This window comes from Saccopteryx leptura, chromosome 5, assembly GCF_036850995.1.
Source record: "Saccopteryx leptura isolate mSacLep1 chromosome 5, mSacLep1_pri_phased_curated, whole genome shotgun sequence".
In the NCBI taxonomy this organism is placed as follows: Eukaryota; Metazoa; Chordata; class Mammalia; order Chiroptera; family Emballonuridae; genus Saccopteryx; species Saccopteryx leptura.
The window spans coordinates 77,247,558-77,269,254 of record NC_089507.1 but is presented as its reverse complement, the minus strand read 5'-3'; the positions used below and the strand labels follow the sequence as shown (position 1 = coordinate 77,269,254).

Genomic DNA, 21,697 nt, shown 5'->3' with positions numbered 1-21,697 from the left:
CACACTCATTTTACATATAAGGAACCACAAAACAATCATTATACAGTGATCATTAACTCCTTAGGAGACTTCCAAACTTTTAGACATAATGATCTGACAAAGTCAGAATTTCAGTCTACAAATATTTACTGAGCATTTACTATGCACCAGGCACTGTTAAAGAACTAGAGATACAGAGGGCAACAAAGCAGGCAAAAAATCCCCGCCAAATAGAGCTCACATTTTGGTGGGGAAGACAAATATTAAACAAGATTCGAAAGGGAAACAGATCATATGTTTGTAATAAATGCTAAGGAGAACATTAAAGCAGCAAAGAAGTTTTCTGCCCTGCTAATTCTGATTCCCATAAGGACATAGGCTCCTAATCCTAAAACACCAAGAGGATGCTTTAAAAATAATCAGGACTTTGTCTAGGCTAAATTAGAAAGGAAAAAAAAAAGGCTTTGTGATAGACTATGAGTTTTCTGAGAATATTATTCAATGTTTAAAAAAAAAAACCTTCACCTTTTGAAGAGAATGAACAGCTTAATCTACTAGCCTGCATTCTGAGTGTCAGAACACAGTCACAGCAACTGGTGGCATGCAGCCATTCTAGTTGATCTGGGCTATACAGATGAAAGTACAGTTTCCCTGGAAAATCCACGTAGCAAGTAAAAGGTGAAACTGGGAAACATGTGGAACATCACAGAAACTTGGCAGCAGAAACTGGAGTAGAGGCTGGAAGTAGTTGCCAAGGAATAGAGCAAAGACCTAATTACTTGAGAACACAGAACAAGGATACAAGAACATAATGATGCCAATGGTAAAACTCACCAATCAAGAAAGATCTCTCATTGACTTAGCACAGGATGGTTTCTAAAGTTGTCTTGAACACCAGAGGCCCCGAGGCTGTGTGCCTGCCACCTACCCAACACCATGAGCTGCCTTCAAGTTTTAGAATAAGAATCAAAGCTAAACCAAACTGAGGGAGTATAAAGCAACATGGAGGTTGCCACATCTAGAATATTCCTCCATGCTCACATTTCAGTGGCTAAAAGGCAGTGTAAAATTTCTCTATCCAATAACATTCTTCTATCCAATAAAAGTAGATTATCTCAATTTTGTGTGTGTGTGTGTGTTTTTCCGAAGTGAGAAGTGGAGGGGATTGGGGGTGGGGGAAGCCAGACTCCCACATGAGCCTGACTGGGATCCACCTGGCATGCCCACCAGGGGGCGATGCTCAGCCCATCTGGTGCTTTGCTCTGCTGCAACCTGAGCCATTCTAGCATCTGAGGCAGAGGCCATGGAGCCATCCTCAGCGCCTCAGCCAACTCTGCTCCAGTGGAGCCTTGGCTGCGGGAGGGGAAGAGAGAGATAGAGAGGAAGGAGGGGGGAAAGCTGAAGAAGCAGATGAGTGCTTCCCCTATGTGCTCTGGCCAGGAATTGAACCCAGAACTTTCACACACTGGGCAAATGCTCTACTGCTGAGCTAACTGGCCAGGGTCAGATTATCTAATTTTTAAATAAATATATTTTGCCAGAACTCAATATAGCATTTTCATTATTTTAGTTTAACGTAGAGCCCATAAAAAATAGCTTTCTAAAACTTGCCCTTATTTTCATAAAAACTAGTTACTCACCATGTGCCAGAGCTTAGCCTTATAATGTTCTCCCAGTGGAGGCTCAGTGAGATCTTGTCATGAGGAGTGAGCTGGACAGGCACTGGGCAGGGTATAGCCGCTGTGAATACCAAGCTGTAAACACACTGGTCTCTAGCTACCTCTTCCTCTCTGAGCAAATCAAGCTTACTAAAACAATACAGATATTATTAAGTAATTACAACTAGAGCATGGTCTGCAAAGTGAAAGATGAGAAAGAGAAAAAGAAATAAACTCTCCCTGAATGTAACATTATACTTATACAGCTGATGGGGAAATCAAACTACTAAAATATTATCACTGCCTTTAAGGAGATACCATGCAAGGGAGATCAAGAATATGGTCAATCTTCCATCATGTGTGATATCTCCTGTTCTCTAACAAATTTCTGGATATCATTTTTTTGAGCTCTTACAATACCACAACCAGAATTTTGAATGTTCTTACCATTTTTTAAACAGTTATAAGAAAATTAATCTCTTTCACATGGACAAACACACATGCAAATGAAAATTCTTTAATATAAGCTAGTAAGAAAATGGAATGCAATTTTAGAAAATTACAATAAATGTGATTGATGTACATAATCTATAGCAGTAAAGTTGCATTTATAAAAGCCCCTAATTCCTGAATGGCTCTGCTTTTAGGCAGCCTTCTCAATTCAAATATCATTATTGATTACACCAAAGAAAGATGTTAAAGGTGACAGTATGTCAACTTAACTGAGTTGAAAAGTGCAAAAACGATCTTAAAAGGCTTGGTCTTGTTCAAAAGTACAAGAGAAAACTATCGTTTAATTTTACAGTTTCATATTTCTGTAAACTTTCAGAGAGTGAATATAAGCCAACTTTGAGATATTCTGAGATTCCTAGCTCTTGTGGCATGTCAGGACTACATAAAAATATCTCACACACTTCCTTTTTCTGCCTCTTCTTGTCACCTTCTAAGGTAAAATAATGGTTTCATTACAGACTAACATTTCTCCAAGGGCTCCCATTCCCTACATGGAACTTATCTGTTCACCTTCTGAACACCATCTCTTGATACAGCTGGCTCTGTTCATGAAAATTTTTCCATGTATCAACCTACACTATAAAATACTTTCTAATGATGCATATAATCTGAATTTAGCCATCAAAATTTAATTTTCATCTCTCTGTGTACTTTAAGTTAAAGCTAATAAGATGCTAAAATTTCTTGGGCATGACAATTAAATCATAAACTCTCGAGAACATTTATGCCATATATACATACCAAGTAAAGATTCTGAAATAACCCAGTGACTGTGTATTTCCATACAGCTCAATATAAAGGATTCATTACTTGAGGAATATCCACTGTATAAAGAACTATTTACTGAAAAAAGCAATGTGACCAATTCAAAAGTTAACACTTTTTCTTTATAGTAGATCCCTTACCCCTTGAATAGGCAGACATATGACTGCTTTTCTTATAGCAAAAATTTTACACTATGTTTTTTTTCACGGGTATTTAAGTGTTCTAGTTTCTTCTAAAATGGAACTATCATTCATTGTAATTCCTCCTGATGGTATTTTTGTTTCTAGCCTTATATTTTTATTCTTTTGATAATTTCTAAGAAAGGTTATTAAATATATAAACATCACTTACAATCTAAATATATATTTACAAGTTGGTTATAGGAGGAGAATTCTTACTTTTACTTAGGTAGCTTTGGAGCTAATTTCAGCTTCAACATGTGTTCTCATGCAATGGACTCCCAGAACAAGAAAAATTACCAGAGCTGTAAATCAGAAAAACACAGTACTAGTTATCCAACAAGATTGCATTACTGCCACTTAACATGTGGTGGAAAGATATTGCAACACGGCATATATCAACTTTCATCCTATTTCAAAAGTCAATATTTAAACTAAGGGAGTCCAAAGCCAAAGCCGTGTTGAGAGATTCAAAACCTTTTTTCTACAACTGTGTGGTCACATGTCCATTCACTCTAAGTGCTTCGCTGGCTAATGCTTTCCCTGTGTGCCAATGACCTTGCTTTCCAATGTTCCTTTGTCTTTTTCAATTCCACAAATGGTCCATTGTTGGATCACAGGGTTGTTACTTTAAATGCTGTTCTGAGCTGCTGAGTGCCTAAAGATGTATTTATCATGTCAATACTCCTGTGCCTATATGTAAACATGAAAACACACACAATTTACTCTTTCGGTCTAAATCAAACTGTATTTTCTTTGAAACATATTCACCAGGAAGAACACTTCCTCAAGTGTACACCAAATAAGTTCAAAAGGAAAAAAAAAAGTCTCACAAAATTTGAAACATTTTAATCAAAGTCACTAATTCCCCATATATCCTCCAATTTCTTTCAGCATTTTTAAACTGGGAGAAAACTAGCCTAAAGAAAAAAAAAAACACTTGTAACTTTAATTTGAAAAATCTTTCATGACCCAAGTCAAAAAACAAATGGATTTGCATGAGCTCTCTTGAATACCCAGATCTTTTTCTTTGATTATAGAGCTTGTCTCAGATTTCTGCAGTGGCAAGAAATACCATAAACAGTTAACCTTGTTGGAGTGCCTACTACGTGAAAAGATATTGATGTATATTAGTTCAAATAATCTTCACGACTGCCCCAAGAAAGTGAGCATTACTTCATTAAATAAGGACTCTAGGCCCTGGCCGGTTGGTTCAGTAGTAGAGCGTCGGCCCAGTATGTGAAAGTCTCAGGTTCGATTCCCATTCAGGGCACACAGAAGCGCCCATCTGCTTCTCCATTCTTCTCCTTCTCCTTTTTTTTTTTTCTCTTTCTCTCTCTTCCCCTCCCACAGCCAAGGCTCTATTGGAGCAAAGTTGGCCCGGGAGCTGAGGATGGCTCCGTGCCTCCACTTCAGGCACTAGAATGGCTCTGGTTGCAATGGAGCAATGCCCAAGATGGGCAGAGCATCGCCTCCTGGTGGGCATGCTGGGTGGATCCTGGTTGGGCGCAGGCAGGAGTCTGTCTGACTGCCTCCCCCCTCTAACCCCCACCTCTCACTTTGGAAAAATACAAAAAAACAATAAAAATAAAAATATATAAGGACTCTAAAGTCAGAGAGGTTTCAATATAACTAAAGGTATGCAGAGGTCTGAATCGAGTCCAATCTGTCTGACTACAAAAACAGGTCTGTCTCTCTTCTGCTCTTTTATTTAAAATATGGACAGAGAAGGGTTTAATGGATTGCCCCTCCTTGTATAAATAAATACAATCTCATCCAATAATTTCCAAAGCAAGTTTTCTTCTATTCTTCTAACCTGAGCAATTAAACAGGTATTATGATAATTCTCAAATGATGAGTCAATCGACAAGCAAATAGTAAATGATAGACAGTACACAGAAATATAAGATGAGGTCTATGCAATTAAGCAAATAAAGTGAATTGAGGTAATTGATCAATAAAAGGTATTTTATATGGTGTTCCTATAAAATGTACATAATAACTTCAGAAAGTAAATAAAATACATATTGAGAATGTACCTTAACATTTTGAACTAATATTAGGTTACTGAAGGTAAGCAAAATGGGTATATAGGCAATGTACTTGCTAAAACTTGCTCCTGTGTGGAAACTGTGTACCGGGCAAACTGTATTTTAGGTTCCAGTTCATGTGCTGTGGACAGTGAATATGACAGAAGCAATGAGCAAAGGACTAGCTTGAGTAGACTTGTTAGGTGAGTTGGAAGTTGACAGGGCTTGACAGCAATTTAGCATTAGCATTAAGGGAGAGGCAAGGGTATTCCAGTAAGAGATTGCATCTAAGGATGACCACGGGCTGGGATAAACCTGAAACTTTGAAATATACTTACATAGCTGGAAAGAAACACCAGGAACATGAGGAAGAATCTCTCCCTTCAAAGATAAGAAAACCCAATCCCAGAGTGGTTAAACAGTTGCTCAGCCTCACAGCTACAGCCAGGGCTTGATGAAAAATACTGCCCACTCTCCCAGGCTAGTTGGCTCAGCAGTAGAACATTAGCCCAGTATGTGGAAGTTCTGGGTTCGATTCCCAGTCAGAGCACACAAGAGAAGTGACCATTTGCTTTTCTACCCCTCCCTCTCCCCCTTCTCTCTCTCTCTTCTTCTCCCGCAGCCATGGCTTGAAATGGTTCAAGCAAGTTGGATCCAGGAGCTGAGAATGGCTCTATGGACTCCCTCAGGTGCTAAAATAGATTGGCTGCTGAGCAACAAAGCAGGGGTCCCAGATGGTCAGAGAATCACCAGGTAGAAGGCTTGCCAGGTGGATGCTGGTAAGGGCACATGTGGGAATCTGCCTCTTCCTCCCCACTTCTCACTTAATAAAAAAAAAGAAAAGAAAGAAAGACACTACCCACCAACATCACAGCCAATGCAATTTCCACTCTAACCATAGTTTACCATAGTTTACACCTATCTGTCTAAATGTAAGCCAGGCCAGTGAAGTTAACTCCCAGGCGGGAGCCAGGAGAAGGGTATTCAAACAGGGAAGTTCTGCTTTTATCTGTTTTATATATTGGACTCCTGATAAGATTTGAAGAAAGGAATCTTTCTGTGTTTAAAAAAAAGTGCTCTTCAAGGCTTAGTTAGTGATTAAGGTTGATAGGTTCTGAGCTATGTGACACAGATACAAATATTAAAGAAAAAAGAAATCCTTACCTTCAACTAATTGGTTTACTCATTCTACAATCAAGTATTGTGTATATGCTGTGTGCCAAGTACTTTGTTATATGTTAAGAAATTTAATGGTGAACAAAAAGCTGCAAGTCTGGCCTGGGCTCAGGTGGTGGTAAACCAGAAGGACCTTAATCAAATAACACCACAAAAAAAATATAAGACACAACTATGGTTAGTGGCATGAGGAAAGGGTGCAAAATGCAAGGAGACTCTCTGACCAGGAAACTTCAGCCTAAAGAGTCACTGTCTTAGTAGAGATGAAGTGACTGTGTCAACCAACAACTATTACAAGTATAAAGGCTCACTAATAAGCATGTGCAAGACTCTATAATGAACTCCAGACTGGGCAATGATGAACTCAGCCAGAGGGGAAAGAGACACCTCACCATGACGGTGACACTAGTGCTTCACCTACGAAAGGTTCATAAGGACATATTCTTGCAGAAAAGGGGAGAAAGAAAGGTATCTCAGAAAGAGCTATTGAATGTGACAAAAAGAACAGAAATTGGATAAAATTTCAAATAATGAGAAGCCATTTTCAAGGCTAGAGTCAAAGGTGGTTGCCTCAAAAAAGAAATAAAGTTACCAAAATATTCAAGGACCAATCCGTCAAGGCCATGTGCACTCTGCTACAAACTAAGAGTTAACCTGTACAGCCTGCCCTGGAGGTGACATGGGGATACAGAAGGTGGAATTGGGAATGGAACATGATCAAAACTGCATTCCAGACAACTCACTCAGAAGACAGGGAGGAAGAGAGACTTGGAGAGAAAAACTCATGGCAATGAAACCAATAAGAAGCTGCTACTATTTCCCAAGGAAAGGAGTACTAGAACTGTGAATTTCTTGGGTTTTCTAGCATACATTGGTTTTCAAAATGTATGTTAAATGATTAATTAATAAATGACTAGAAAATAATGTTGGCATACTAGGGTAGGGCTAGAACAGAAATAAGAATCATAAAAGACAAGCAAAAATGTTATGCCCTGATGCTGTAGGAAAAAGGGAGTCATTGAAAAATTTTGATCAGAGGAGTGACATAATGTGAAGTATGATTAAGAAGGTTTGCTACATTATAGTATATCTGATAAAATGAATAAATGATAAAACTATAAGTGATTTAAGTAAGCTTATAAGACATCTACAATACTTCAGATATGAGATGAAAACATTTAGCCTGGTAAGGGACTCACATGAATACAGAAAAAAAGGAAGAAAAAAAGACATTTTTCAAAGAAAAACAAATGACGTTAATCAACAGACTAGATCAGAGATCAGCCAATTTCATCTGTAAATATTCGGGTCATAGACATTCAGGTTTGTGGCCACACGGTCTCTAAAACAGCTACTCAACTCCATGACTTAGCAGGAGAGCAGCCCTGCCATCCAGAGACAATATGGAAGCCAATGGGTGGGGTGGTATTCCAAAAACCTTGATGAACAGAAGAGGCAATGGGCTGGATCTGACCTGCAGACCAGTTTACTGATTCCAGGAATAGACACCGCTGGGAGGGGGGGGGGGGGGTGTATCAATCATTAGATTGTTCAGTCATCAGTGGTAGAAAACCAGAAGTAATGGTTCAAAAAGAATTATTTCTCTCTTATAAATGAAATCCACAGGCAACAGACAGGCTTGGTGTGGCAACTCCACAATTCAAAACAATGCAGTTTCCTTCTATATCAGCTTATTTTATTTTTTTCCACCATGTTCAGCATGTCACTGCTAGCTCTTGGTTCAAGATATTTGCTTGAGTTCCAGCCATCACAGAAGCAACTTAGCAAGCAGATAAGCAGAATGGTAAAAACGTGCAAGGCCCTTCCCTTCAAGGACAATTCTGTAAGTCACAAAACCTTTCTATTTGACTAGCTGTCTACTATCACATAAAAGCAAAAAAAAAAAAAAAAAAAAATACACTTGTCTCAAAGTAAACAGCTAAAGACCTTAAGCCTTTATCACTTATTCTCCCTAAACCAGAAAATAGTTTTTGGTTCACCTCTTATTTGTTGGCCTGTATAAAATTTCTTATTGGCTGAAAGTTATTCAATAAACTGTTTTCCTTCTGTCTGAAGTAATAAAATTATACAACACTATAAACATTTTCCATGTTTAACTCCAAGATATTTGGTTTTCTGGCTAGAAACAGTAGAACTTTTGTTTTTAAAATTAAAGCAGACCCTTATACCTAATTTGTCTCAGAATGCCAAATAGTTTTCTCTTGTTTTCTAACATTACTATCACCTATTCCCAAAACACATGGACATAAAAGACACTGACCCCATTTACTCTGGTTGTCCCTGAATACAGTTCAATGACATAGTGTGTAGAAAAAAAAAATCAACAATGACCAAAGAGAAAGATCTTTTAAAGATTCTAGTTACAGAAGATTTATGAAATGAAACTGTTTAAAGAAAGCAAGAATCTAATACTGCAGCCATTATGATAAGATATTTCACTTAGACCTGGTACCACAGATGCAGTATTTCCTTTTATTGAGATATAAATAATTTGACTTTCTTTAAAAGATGCTTATGACTAAAATTGCAATCATAAAACAAAAGACTCACTAAGTTCCTGGCTTTTCATATTAGCAAAAAGAGATAAAAATTAAGCATCCCAGACAACTCTAACAAGTTAAGAGAATTGGTCCTTAGGATCAAGCAATAGTTCAACATATTTTGATAGTAACTCTCAATTAAAAACATAATTCAAGAGCTAGTAAGTTTTTACTTCGAGACTGAAAAGAAGTAGATAATTTAATTAACATTTAAATTTTGAAACCTGATTTTTAAATTATCTCTCCCATTGACCTTTTTTTTTTTACTTTTAAAAGAATTTCAAAAACAATAAATAAAGCACAAAACTTTCCACGTTGTAACCGAAGTCATACTCCCTACCCTAGATTTTCAGATATATCACAACTCACATAATATTTTTATTACCTGACATTTTAATCAAAGATCAAAAACTTCACTAGCCAAAGCATTTCCAAAACTCTGTGAAGGAAATTAACTTTATGAAATGGAACTCAACTACATATTTTGTAATGAAATTTTATATTACATTTCAAGAAGGAATGCTATCCTTATAAAGATAGCCAATGTGGCTCAGACAGTAATAATGGTAAAAATATTTGACAGAAATGTGAGAAGTAAGAAATCTTTTAATAATCCAAAACAATATTCAACTTTTAGACGTCTCTGTAAAATGTTTACTGACTCTCTACGGGTATACCCAGGAGGCTAACCTGATTGATTTGGGAAAAACTCTTAGACCTCACAGTTATATGTTATATGTTATTCCCCTCCCCCTCACAGTGGGGAGGAGGATCACTTGAACACATTGTTTCAGGGAGCTCCACATGTCTAGTAAGACCACTAACTAACCCACCATTATCATGGATTGCTAACAAGATCACTTCAAATGCTTTGAAAAGGTATTTATTAATTACATGAGTATTATATATTTACTTTTCACATTAAAAATATACTGAAATTTATAGCATAAAGTATGTTTATGACCTTCTTAAAACTTTTTTGTCGTATCACTCTCCAGTTCGATAGTCATTACTATGAGTTGGGAAAAAAACAAAACAAAACAGCCTGGCTTTCAAGCAACTCTAAAATCTGGTCCTCCTTATCTTAGAGTTATTTAACCTTTCTCATGATATACAAATGTGAAGTTCTTTCCTTGCCAAATCAGCTTTCTCACATTTTTTTCATACCATATCAGGCTCCTTCAAAACTCAAGATTTCAGACATTATTTATAACTCCTGACCTTGTACTAAAATCGCACTACCATCCTCACCACCCAGTATAAACCCTAATGTTCTCAGGGACCTGTCTGAATATGCCCAGCCCTCTTATTTCATTATACTACGCTATTTTGATACCAGACATCACTTGAAAATTCTTCTGTAAGCAATAAACATTTCTGGATAACAACTAATACTGTGGACCTGCTTTGCATTCCACCACCAGTCATAGGTTGAAGCACCTCAGAATGTGACTGTATTTGGAGATAGAGCCTTTCAAGAGGTAATTAATTTTAAAACAAAGCTGTTAGGGTGGACCCTATTCTAATTTGACTGCTGTCTTTCTAAGAAGAAAAGATTAGGACAGCAAAAGAGCAAGACACCAAGACTGCATGCTCACTGAGGAGGACCACAGGAAAAGGCAGCAGGAAGGAGGCCACGTGCAAACCCAGGAGAGAAGCTTCCTATGAACCTGACCCTGCCAGTGCCTTTACTGTGAACGTCCAGCCTCCAAAACTGTGAGAAAATCAATTTCTATAGGTAAGCCATCCATCTGTGGTGTGCTATTATGGCAGCTCTGGCAGACTAAGACAGCTGCCACATGCCCGGGCATGGTGTAAAGTGTCTTCCTTATATTACTAAGTAATCCAGAATGCCTCTCTATGTGAAAAGAGTGGTTACTATTTTAAAAAATGAAAAGAAATTAAGTAATTTGCTTAAGCTCTCAAAGTAGGCCCTAGTACAAAGTAGAAGCAAGGTCTACTTTCCTGTAAAGCTTATGATATTAAACGCCATGTTTTAAAGACCATACGTAAATGATACAAAAATAACATTACTACTAGCAGTACTGGTTTTTCTGGAGAATGTTGATAGATGATAAATTGATGGATTAAAAGATAGCCTCTTGTTCTTTCCTTTTCCTTTTCTTTTACATATATTTTAAGAACACATGTAGCCATCAGGTTCCACAATTAAGAATTTATTATTTAAAAGAGCTGTTTACAGAAATGCTCAAAGAATGGAATTTGGCACATGTGTGTTTACCTTGGTTCCACCCATATTATGCCTCTTTCTACATATCAAAGGTCAGTGATAACCTAAAATAGCCAGCATATTTCATGGATGTGTCAAAATAGTGTAGTGAAATAAGTGAATTTTTAATAATATTTTTATATCCTTGAAAAAAATACATCTCACATCAGTAACATTTCTATCATCATGATAGGTATGTTTTCACTCTGTTCCATCTCTGAAATTGAAACACATACCTTAGAGTTGTTGATGGTGTACTTTAATTCACTAATTGAAGTTACATGTTACCTCCTAGACTCAAGTAAAAAAATGAAAGATAACAAAATCAGCTATGAAGCATCCTTGTGATGAGGGAAAGGGATACACGGAAGGAGGGTCAGCTAACGAAAAATGTTGCTTATCCCCAATTTCAGTGCAGACGATGGAGAAGGAGAGCAAAAAACAGCTAATGAAATAGCAAGTTTAGCAGGGTAAGTCCTAGAGCTCATCTCAAACATCCTAAAGTCTTGTAGAGAAAAAAGACAAAGAGTTCTTAGCACATTCTCACACACACACATTGCAAAATGAAAAACCACCCAACAGAGGTAAACTCCATGGGCGCAGTGTGCCCATCAAGTGGAAGCCAGTCTCGCACTTTATAATCACACCTCATATACCGCCTTGGAAGGCAGGCCTCCTAGGTGAGGCATCGAGTTTCACAGCCGTGATCAAACACAGGATTGTTAACACTAATCCACAGCAAGGTCTGTGAATGAGAAGAAACAAAGATAGCTAAATACTCACAAGAAATATGGCCCCAATTAGAGGACTCAACACTTGCCCCACTGATTGTTATTTTGGTAAATAAACAAACAATAACAACCATTGAATGCTGTGTGCATCAAAAGAGTAATCCACAACTTAAAGGGCTTTTTTTAAAAATCACAATCAAGTCTGTTCATCTTTAGATATCACATAAATAATTTCTATTTCTGTTAGAAACTAAAGGATTTTCTTTGATGTCACAAGGAATACAGCCTACATTTCATTAGAAAAAGACAGAGTTACAACCAAATCAAATTGAAACTAAGACGGTTTCTTTGATGAGTGAAAAAAAATGATAGATTAATTTCTATTATACACAATTTATGTTATAAAGTTTGACAAGAGCACACTAAGTCTATCAAAGTTGTTAAAAAGAAAATTCTAGTCTGCTATGCACCCAAGTAACTAGAAATTAAATCCAGAACGCTACCCCATAAATATTTATCAAACTCAACATTTTGTTCTATTTCTCACTAGAGATGAGCCTGACCAGTTGTTTTTAATCAGACAAATAGGGAAGCATTAAAATCTGATGTAATCTAAATTATAAAAGAAGTTATAAAATTATAAAATAAGCTACATCACATTCCAAAAATTGAAAGCCTTTTATCTTTTGTGCTGTGGTTGATAATTACATTATCTCTTTAGGAGACTGAGGCTATCATTTTTTAAAAATGAGCTTTTCTTTAAAATAAAGATTACAAGACATGATTAAAAATTATAATAAAACAATTTCAAAATGTTGGATCTCGAGGAATCGTAAAGACTTTCATTTCACTCTGAATTTGTGGAAAAAGTAAAATTTATAATCATGATCCTAACTAAAGAAAATCTATTGGCAACATCACATTCCTCATTTTAAAAAATGGGGATAATAGCAGTTACTGCCTCATATACTTATTGTAATAATTAAATGACCTAATAGATATTAAGCACTAAGAACAATGCCTAGCATAGCACCCTGTTAGTGTTTGCTCTTAGGATTAATACTCGCATTAGCTAATAGCAGGAACAAAAGCAGTATGAGCATTGTCTGCAGGCCCAAAGGATGTTGTTACCTCACACAGCTGCCCCTTTCAGGTGCACTGCACAGGAAGCTCTATCCACTGAGCCCAGCGCTTATAGACATGGTTCTCTTCTAAACTCCTACTGATATCTTAGTCTGATTGTATTGATATATCCCAAAATTTAATTACATTTTCAATTATTCGTTGTTGTGTATGTTCATCTTAAATAATCAAAGGGATTATAAAATCCTTAAAGGGCCTGACCAGGCAGTGGCGCAGTGGATAGAGCTTTAGACTGGAACATGGAGGACCCAGATTCAAAACCCTAAGGATGCCGGCTTAGTGCAGGCTCATCCAGCTTGAGCATGGGCTCACCAGCTTGAGTGCGGGGTCTCTGGCTTGAGCCCATGGTTGCTGGCTTGAGCCCAAACGTCACTGGCTTAAAGCCCAAGGTTGACGGCTTGAGCCCAAGGTCCCTAGCTTGAGCAACGGGTCACTCACTCTGCTGTAGCCATTCAAGGCATATATGAGAAAACAATCAATGAACAAGCAATCAACAAACAACTAAGATGCTGCAATGAAGAATTCATGCTTCTCATCTCCCTTCCTATCTGTCTGTCCCTATCTGTCCTCTCTCTCTCTGTGTCTGTCAAAATTTTTTTAAAAAATGGTAAAAAATAAAAAAAATCCTTAAAGAGACACATAACTACACTGTTTTTTCTGGTTTTCAAGCTTCAACTTCTTTTTTTTAATTGGTTTGAGAGGGAGAGAGAGACAGACAGACAGGAAGGAAGATGAAAGGCATCAACTCATAGTTGCTTCACTTTAGTTGTTTATTAATTGCTTTGCATACGTGCCTGGACCAGGGCCCTCAAGCTGAGCTACCCCTTGCTCAAGCCAGCAACCTTGGGCTCAAGCCAGTGATCTTGGGCACATGTCGATAATCTTGCACTCAAGCCAGCAATTGATGTTCGAGCTGGTAACCTCAGGGTTTTGAACTGGGGACTTCAGTGTTCCAGGTTGACATTGTATCCATTATGCCACTATTGGTCAGGCTCAAACCTCAATTTCTGACAACAACCTCCTTCAGAGCAGAAGACAGACACTGTCTTCAATTAACATCAGTCTCAGACAAGGTAGAACACCTTAAAGGTACAGACTACCTTAAAGGTACACCTTAGGGTCCAGGCCTTCAGGCATCTTTCATTTTAAATAGAGAGAGAAATATGCATATTATAAAGTAGCATAAATTCCAAGCTAAATCACATACCTACTATGATGTCTGTTGTAGGAAATTCTAAGAAGAAAAGGTAACTGCAGTATAGAGGGGTTAGGAAAGACCTAATGGAGAAGGGCTGTAAATGTTAAGAGTAGGTCTTATATAATGATAATAATAATAGCTACCAAAGAACACCAACACCGCAGTAAATAATTTTTATACAATAAGAAAAATAGCTAACATATATTGAGTGTTTAGTATATGTCAATAACTATTGTAAGTGTTTTATAAATATTAACACATGTGATGTTCAAAATATCCCTATGAGTAGGTACTTTTGTTTCCATTTTAAACACAGGGAAAGCACAGCACAGTAAAGGTTAAATAATTTGTTCAAGATCATACAGTTAATAAGTGGAAGAGATGAGTTACAACCCAAGGAACTTGGGCTCTCAAGTCCGTCCTCTTTATCATCATGCTAAACTACTTCAGTTATGAGCTCATGTGATTTTCATAACAATCCTGTAAAAGAAGCCGTGTGTACAAAATGTGTAATCTATGTGAATCGAGTTCCTGGAGTGTGCAGTGCACAGTCTGAGCAGACATAGTGATCTGCTTTGCGTGGGTAGGTGGTTTGATAATTTAGCCAGAGCTGCACAATTTGTCCAGTCAGAATGTGAAATGCAGTCAGTCTCCTTTCACTTAAGCTTGGAATCAGCAAAACCAAGATATGGTAATGAGCAATATTTGTATCTGGGGTTCAAGGAGTAGACCAGCTTGGTTTGATCAGAGAAAGAATAAAGAGGAAGGTAAAGGCACTTACTGTTCATCTTATTTCACTGCCCACCTGATCTCTATGTGCTGGATGAGAGAAAAATCACTGGATGTTCCTGAAAAGCACAGTGTATAAAGTACTGTTTCAAAGAGACGAGCCTATCGAAAGTACATGACAAGGACAAATAGTAAGATAGGAAAGAAAAATTAAATGAGCAGCAGTAGAACAACTGAAGGTTCAACACTGGAGAGATGGCAGGAATGGATGGGCTCTAAACCACACGCAGAAGTTCTTAAAATAGAGTTGTCATAGGATGCAATTCATTATTAGACTTAAAAATATTTTGGAAATAGAAAAACTCTTACGAATACAATGTGGACAGGCTATTGCAATAGGGAATAAAGGCATATTGAATAAGGGCAGGATGAAAAGGCTGTAGTTTTCCAGGTCTAACTTAGGGTCTATTTTACATGATGTGGTTTCATTTTTGCATTTTGTATTTTCAATATTGTAAATTCCCTAAAAAAGGTAAGAACAATGAATTACAAAGTAAAATATAATTAACTGTGTTTGTCACACTTATATTTGTACTACTTAAATTTCTCTCAAATGTCTAGGAGAAACAAATCAAAAAAGAGCATCAATTTTGATGCAAGCAAGAAGTCCTTCAATAACTGGGTGAATAAATAATTGTGGTACATCCAGAAAATGGAATATATTCAGCAATAAAAAAAAAATGAGCTCACAAGTCATAAAAAGACATGGAGGAAACGTAAGTGCCCATTATTACATAAAAAAACTCAATTAGAAAAGACTACATAACTTCATGACTCCTACTATATGATACCTTAGTTTCTATTCATAGTTTTTTTCCTATGAAAACTATGGAGAAAGAAAATGATTGGTGGTTGCCAGGCATTTGAGGGAATGGGGAAGGGAGAGAGTAAACAGGCAAGAGCACACAATGACAATACTCTGTATGATAAAGATGGACATATATCATTAACCATCTATCCAAACCCATAGAATGTACCCAAGACTAAATGATAATGTTAACTGTGGACTCTGGGTGATAATGATGTGTCTATCAATGTAGGCTCACCAATTGTGACAAGTACGCATCCTGGTGGATGATATTTATGAGGGGAGAGGCCATGTATATGTGGAGGCAGTGTTATATGAGAAATATCTGTACCTTCCCTTCAATTGTGCTGTGAACCTAAAACTTCTCTTACAAAATAAAGTCTTAATTCTCTTAAAAAATGTTTTAATATAAAATTAATCAATCAATCAAACATATCAGAACTTTTGGGCATCATAATATACACATGTGATGTACTCATTCATGTTCCTATATAGAGCCTGGAACCTTTTCTCTGAGAAAAATTACATTTGTCAAGGTTCAATATTTATAATCAATAATATTGTAATGACTATGTATGGTGTCAGATAAGTATTAGATTTATTAGTTAAGTTATATAAATGTCAAACCACTATACTGTACACCTAAAACTAATCTATATAATATTAAATGCCAGCTATCATTGAAAAATTTTGCCCTGGCCGGTTGGCTCAGCGGTACAGCGTCGGCCTAGCGTGCGGAGGACCCGGGTTCGATTCCCGGCCAGGGCACACAGGAGAAGCGCCCATTTGCTTCTCCACCCCTCCGCCGCGCCTTCCTCTCTGTCTCTCTCTTCCCCTCCCGCAGCCAAGGCTCCATTGGAGCAAAGATGGCCCGGGCGCTGGGGATGGCTCTGTGGCCTCTGCCCCAGGCGCTAGAGTGGCTCTGGTCGCAACATGGCGACGCCCAGGAGGGTCGCAACATGGCGACACCCAGGATGGGCAGAGCATCGCCCCCTGGTGGGCAGAGCGCCGCCCCATGGTGGGCGTGCCGGGTGGATCCCGGTCGGGCGCATGCGGTAGTCTGTCTGACTGTCTCTCCCTGTTTCCAGCTTCAGAAAAATGCAAAAAAAAAAAAAAGAAAATTTTTTAAAAATGTTAAAAGAAAATACTAAATTTGATACTTATCCTTCATAAGTAATTTTATCCTCAGGAACTCCGCAAACAGGAATTAATACAGCCATTTTGTAGATGAGAAAACTGAGTCGTGGTTAAGAAATTTCCTTCCGGAACTCCTGAAGGGAAGGTCTGGCAATCTGCGAGCCTCTTGGAGACATGACCACAAACCCCAAACCCCTTTCCTCTCCACGAAACCCTCCTGCCTGGAGCTTCTAAATCTCAATCAATTCAGTAAAAACATCAGAAATCTGAGTCAGTAGGTTTACCCCGGTGATCTCTGGCTCTTCAAGAAGGAAATTAACTGAAAGCCCACAGCGGGCACTCTTTTCTGCTGCCTGCTAGCAAAAGCTGCAAGAGCTTCAGATGCCTCCAGCTTACTATAAAAATATGTCCCGTAAAAACGACCCTGACCCATATTTTAATGTCAGTCGTGAAAGAAATAGCAAATATTAAAGCCTAAGTCTCAGTGAGACTTGTTTGTTCCCCATAATAAGTTTTCTGGAAAAGAAATGCAACCTGTTCAAACACACCCAGTGTGAACTGGAGACTAGACCGAAACACCAGCACAGGTGACGTGACAGAGTCTGTGGCTCGCTCTTCTGCACTGATAATGAAACCAGATGTTTTTCTTTTAAAAGGTTAATATAATAGTGATTTTTTTAAAAATAAAGTTTTTTTCTTTTATAGGTTACTATGTAAGGCAAATGTATAAATGAAAGATAGAAAAAATTAACACATTTCTTTTCTACCAGCTCAAAGCTCCCAAGGAAGCTGGCCGCCTTCACCGGATTCAGAATAACCTATTTCAATGATTCCACAGCGCAGGCAGCAGCTCGGCAAGATTATTTTCTCTGAGGGAGTAAACATGATTTGTGTCTGGCACACAATTAGCATTGCTGAATAAATAAAAAAGAGTGAATGAATTTTCATTTGCAAACAAATTAGAAATATAAATCCGTCCATGAAAAGAGCTAGCCTCTTGACTGACTGCGCCTTTCATTTCTTCTCAGAGAATGTATTTCATCTAAAGTTACACATTTCAGAAAACAAAGACATGTTTAATTACCTGTTTGACAGCATACATTTTGCCCACCTTCTCTCACTGTTGTCAGAGAACATCAATAAATTGTTTAAAAACGTTCGCTGCCTCCCTACCTGCTACAAATCAACCCCCACACTCCATAGCAAATCATGCTTCACTACCTCCCCCCCTCCCCCCGCCCACAACACAAGCCCAGGCAGAGACTGATTTAGCAAATTTCGGCAGAAAACTAGACACCTGTAATTTTTTCTAAGGTGGGGGTGGGGGAGTAAAACCCAGGAGATTTTGTTGTGCAGCCCAAATCTGGAATTACAATCTCTATTTCATAAATAATGAAATTTAAACTCAGAGTTACAGAAATTGCCCAAGGTCACATGGTTGGCTAAGAAGGGCCACGGGTTATGTGAACTCTTACAATGAAGCCCCGTGCTCCTCAAAGATAGGAGCTATGAAGCCACATCTTGACATTCCTGGTACTTTTCCTGTTGTTTGTTTTTAGTTTCTATCTAAATGAGAAAGGTTAGTTACCTCAAAAGTCCTACTTACTCATTTTGTCTTAGGCAGAAATATTGTTCTGTGCTTTAATATAATATTTGCTTTGGAAACCTGAGAACTTCCAGTCAGAGGAGGAAGGCACTGTGAATGTTGCTTTTAGCTTCTCTCTAGCACTAACTTTGGCATGCTGTCCATGTTCTTCCTTTATACTTCTCAACACGCTTGCTCTTCTGGGACTTTCAGAGTGACTCTGGCGGTGTCACTGTAGAAAATACCACCTGGTATGGACAAAGGCACTCTAGAAGGGTTGAACGGTTAGAGAAATGCAGGCGACCAGGGTTGACAGGGGAACCAAGCTGTGGCCAGGACGACGCTAAGGGCAGAGGTGTAGAGTCAGAGAGTCCTGGGTGGACCCTGTCTGGTATGTGTCACTTGACGTGTTACTTGTTCCTACCTGTAAAATGCTTGCTTGCCCCACAGGACTGTGGGAATTAAATACATTTGCATATAAAATAGAGTACCTAACATAATGGCAGTCCATAAACTGCAGCTAGTAGTAGTAATTCCAGCGCAGCCAGTGCTCGATGTCACTAATGGGTTTCTGGAAATGATGACTTAAAGCAAAAGGACAAATAATGAAACCAATTCTGCCTGAAGCTAATTGATATAAACAAGAATTAAGTTCCCATGTCATATTTCTGGTCACAAAAACATCACCAAACTTCTAAATAAAGACCCAAAACACTTCAAATATTAAACACTGGAATAAATGTGAGCTACACATACATTTGAGAAAGATGTATAAAAACAAGTAAGGCAATTGTTTTCCAAACCACCGATTCCAGTTCAGGGTCGAGGGGGGCTAGAGTCTATCCTGACAGCTCAGGGCACACTCACACCCACACGCACTCAGACTGGGACAATGTTGACAAGCCATTCACCTCACACATGCGCATGTTTGGAATGTGGAGGAAACCAGATCCTGCAGAAAGCCCATGTAGCCATGGGGAGAACGTGCAAACTCCACCCAGACAGTGGCCTCGGCTGGGAATTGATTGCTTTTCCTAATCACTGGTATACCAAAGTGACATTGAATGAAATGACTCTGTTTGAAGACCTATGGTAGCATAATCTGAATTTGTGAGTACTGGAAGAAGAATATTGTTAGAAAAAATGTGACTCGGGACTAAAGTCATGAAGAGCCAGAGAGTATATAGGTTGCAGGAGGCCTCTTTACAGAAATAAAATGAAATTGCAAGGACTAGAGCTACAGGAGCTCAGTCAAGCCAGAAAATTAGATCTTACTACAGTAAGTCCCCAAGTTACAAACATCTGACTTACATACAACATGTACTTACAAACCAAGCGCTATTAGGACTATTGGTAATCAACTGCAGTTGGACACCAGGGAAAATTATACCATACAGTTACTCAGTGACCATGGCAAAGAACTAACCAAGGAAGACCTTATGGAACTAAAGAAGCAGAAGATAGCATTTAGGGAAGAAAACAGGGACCTAGAAACTCTGGAACTGAAAAAGTTTTCTGTAAAAGTTAGCTGATGCATTTCAGCTCATTGAACCAGGAATGGCAAAGTTAGAGGAACAAGATCCTGATATAGAGATGTTCACCAAAGTTTACTGTACAGCTACCAAAGGCCTGAGGGTCTACAGGGCCATTTATGATGAGAAAAAGAAAAGCTCTGTCAAACCTCCCTTGAGACCTCCATCAAGAAACTGACTCCAGCAGCAGAATCAAACCCTGACTCTTAACACCAGGCCCATCCTCTCCAACAAGTCCATCTTCTGCAGCACTCAATATTGTTTAGGTTGTATTTGAAAATGTTTAAGTATTTATATGTACAGAAAGGTAAAAACTAAGTACTATACTAAGACAAACATCTAAGTTTCATTTAATAGGTAAATGTGCCTGTTCTAACATACATACAAATTCAACTTGAGAACAAACCTACAGAACCTATTTCATTCATAATTTAGGGACTGCTTGTACTAAACCATCCTTAGCTACTTGTCCAGCTGGTCCTATCATACAAAGGTATGCAAATTCAGTCCCAAATCCTGGTTGGCTAATAAGTGTATTGCTTCAGTTAACACATTTGTACTGAACACCCATTCTGATCTCAATCATGAGGCCGGGGGTTTCAAGTAAAGAAATGCTCCAGCCCTCAAAGGCTTTATAACCTAATAACAAAAAGATTAATACACATGAAAGATAGTCACTAATTAGCTCAAAGAAGTAGTCAAGAAGGCATCTAGAAGAATTTTGACTACTGTATAAGATGGGCTTATTCCACACTAATACTCATAAGCAATCTTGTGCTAGCAAATCTCTTTTTCCAGTTTGTTAATGCGACCTTCTCTATGTGTTAAGCACATAAGTAATGGAAAACCAATCTAGTAGGTACAGTTAAAATTTTCTTAATTAAAAACATATCACTTGTTTAAAGTAGTTCACAAAATGGCTGTGTTTAGAATTTCTTTTCAGACATATTGAATTTATATACCATGAAATCTCTTAACTCTTGAGTAATAATAATCAATCTAAATTTAATTATAAGAACACAAAGATTATGACCACACATTTTTTTCTCCTAGAGTCAGGTCTTTCACCTGAATTTGCCTTCCTGAATATCATGATACAAACTATGAGTTCTAATCTCAAAATATATTATTTGAAAGAGAACAGCATATTTATTTAATGTTGACCTTTTGTTTGGATAAAGTAATTTAGTGATTGAAGCTAAAAACTGAAAACTCATAATTTCTTTTTACTTTTTTTTAATTGACTTTAGTGAGAGAGGAAGGAACAGAGAGAAAGAGAGATACAGAAACATCGATCTCTTCTTCTATGTGCCCTAACAGGTGATCGAACTAGAAGCCCCTGAGCTCCAAGACAATGCTACTCAACCGAGCTACCCATCCAGGGCTATAATTTATTTTTAATTCATAATACTAGGCTATTCTTAACAATATGTACAAAAGGTTCAGTTCTCGCTACTAAAAATTTTTATTTTATGTGGCTTATTTCAATATTGTTCCAATGCCTTCTGTAAAAGCTTCCCCAGAACCCTTTTTTCTCTGTATATTATATATTTTGCCCATAAATCCTCACTTCAAACTAAATGATACATGAAAACAATGGGAAAATTGATAGAAGTTTAGAATTACAGTTCCCTGATGAGTTCACAAGTTGGTATTTTTGAAACCACAATTTTCATTTTCACT

General features: G+C 37.8%; 1 protein-coding gene across 2 annotated transcripts in view; it reads right to left on the bottom strand.

Annotated features, from left to right (window-relative positions):
• Positions 1–21,697, bottom strand: part of BMPR1B (bone morphogenetic protein receptor type 1B) — a 427,129-nt gene that overhangs the window by 218,750 nt on the left and 186,682 nt on the right. Inside the window, exon 1 of one of the 2 annotated variants that reach the window (XM_066386370.1) lies at positions 17,982–18,085. The exons of the other annotated variant lie outside the window; for it this stretch is intronic. The gene's annotated coding sequence lies outside the window, so the exon portion shown is untranslated. Of the gene's footprint in view, positions 1–17,981; positions 18,086–21,697 lie in introns of those variants that run through there. 2 annotated transcript variants of the gene reach the window in all.